Genomic DNA, 2,581 nt, shown 5'->3' on the forward strand with positions numbered 1-2,581 from the left:
AAGTCGTCATTGGTATGTTCCTTGTTAATGACATACCTGCAGTAATTTTATTTGACTCTGGGGCTTCCCACTCTTTTATTTCTCGTAGTTTTGTTGCCCAAAACAAATTTCCTTGTTCGCTTTTGGGCAAGAATATGCTGCTACAAACTCCGGGATCTATTATTCAAAGCAATCTTGTCTGCCGCAATCTGGAAGTTAGTATCAACGAAATCAGTTTCCCAATGTCTTTGATACTGATTGATTCTGACAAATTGGATGTCATCTTGGGTATGAATTGTCTGACTCAGTACCAAGTATGCATAAATTGTGCAACTCGGGATGTCAATTTGACCGGACAAGATGGACAAGCTACCAAGTTTATTGCTCGTAGAAGCATACCCTCCAAGGAAATGGTTTTTACAACAATAGAAGAAATGGAATTAATTCCAGTGGTCAGTGAGTTTCCCGATGTATTCCCAGAAGAACTACCAGGCATGCCACCTGACCGAGAGCTTGAGTTTGCAATAGAACTTGTGCCCGGAACCACACCAATACACAAGAAATATTATCGAATCCGTCATCCGAGTTGGTGGAGCTAAAGAAACAGCTTGATGAAATGCTCCAAAAAGAATATATTCGCCCCAGTTCCTCGCCATGGGGATCACCCGCTATTTTTGTGGACAAGAAAGATGGCAGCCTTCGCATGTGTGTGGACTACTGACAGTTGAATGATGTCACGATAAAAAACAAATACCCTTTGCCAAGAATTGATGATTTGTTTGATCAGCTCAGTGGAGCCAAGGCATTCTCAAAGATTGATTTGTGGACTGGATATTACCAGCTCAAAATTAAAAAGCAGGATATTCCCAAGACCGTGTTCACCACTCGCTATGGTCTTTATTAGTATACCATCATCTCCTTCGGCCTCACCAACGCCCCCGCCTTCTTCATGCACATGATGAACAAAGTGTTCATGGATTTCCTTGATAAGTTCGTGGTCGTCTTCATCGATGATATACTTATTTACTCAAGAAGTGAAGAAGAGCATAAAGGACACCTCCGCGCAGTGCTACAACGACTCCGTGAACACCAGTTGTACGCCAAGTTCAGTAAATGCGAGTTTTGGCTCAAGCAAGTTGGATTCCTTGGGCATGTACTATCCGCTGAAGGAATAGCCATGGACCCAAGCAAAGTAAAAGACGTGCTCGACTGGTTGCCACCCGCCACCGTGTCTCAGATCCGGAGTTTTCTTGGATTAGCCGGATACTACCATCGATTCATTGAAGGGTTCTCCAAGATTGCTAAGCCCATGATGGAGTTGCTTAAAAAGGATAAGAAGTTCGAATGGATGTCTGACTGTGAGAAAAGTTTCACTGAGTTAAAGAAGCGCTTAACAACTGCGCCGGTATTAACACTTCCAGATATCTACTGCAGCTTTGACGTATATTGCAATGCTTCCCGGCAAGGACTTGGGTGCGTGCTTATGCAAGATGGCAAGGTAGTAGCCTATGCCTCACGACAGCTACGACCCCATGAAGGAAATTACCCCACTCATGATTTGGAATTGGCCGCGGTAGTTCATGCTTTAAAAATTTGGAGACACTACCTCATTGGAAAAAGGTGCCAAATTTTTACCGACCATAAAAGTCTCAAATACATATTTACTCAGCCAGATTTAAACCTCCGTCAGAGAAGATGGCTGGGGTTGGTCAAGGATTATGACCTTGGAATAAATTACCATCCGGGTAAGGCCAACGTGGTTGCCGATGCAGTTAGTCAAAAGCTCGTCAGTTTAAATGTCACGTTGGGATCTCTGCCTTCCGAACTCAAAGAAGAGATTGCTCAGCTCAACCTGGTCATAGTTGAGGCTGGTCTTGCCAATATTCTGACGGTTACCCCTACTCTTGAGGAAGAAATCCGCAAGGCCCAGCCAGGTGATGCCAATCTGCAGAAACGCATCAAGTCATCCGATTTCTCGAAGGATCAGTATGGTACCCTCTGAATCAGGGGAAGGATTTGTGTACCTAATCAAGCTGATCTAAAACAGAATTTTTTTTCAGAAGCCCATGAATCCTAATATTCAATCCAGCCCAGAGGCACAAAAATGTATGAAGACCTTCGACAAATATTCTGGTGGGATGGAATGAAGAAAGATATTGCTTATTTCGTGGCCTGTTGCGACATATGCAACAAGGTGAAGGCGGAATATCAGAAACCAGCCGGACTTCTCCAACCACTGCCCGTGTCACAATGGAAATGGGACGATGTCTGTATGGATTTCATCACAGGATTAACCAGGACCCGACGAGGCAATAATGCGATCTGGGTCATAGTGGATACATTAACCAAGGTGACCCACTTCCTCCCAGTCAAAACCTCATAACGAGCAGATGAGCTTGCTCGACTGTATGTATCCAGGATTGTCAGTTTACATGGAGTTCCCAAAACCATCACTACTAACCGAGGTTCACTTTTCACCTCTGCTTTCTGGACCCGTCTCCATCAAGCCCTTGGGACGGAATTAAAATACAACACAACTTATCATCCTCAGACGGATGGGCAAACGGAAAGAGTAAATCAGATACTCAAAGATATGCTCCGA

The sequence above is a fragment of the Triticum aestivum genome, chromosome 3B, assembly GCF_018294505.1.
Source record: "Triticum aestivum cultivar Chinese Spring chromosome 3B, IWGSC CS RefSeq v2.1, whole genome shotgun sequence".
Classification (NCBI taxonomy): Eukaryota; Viridiplantae; Streptophyta; class Magnoliopsida; order Poales; family Poaceae; genus Triticum; species Triticum aestivum.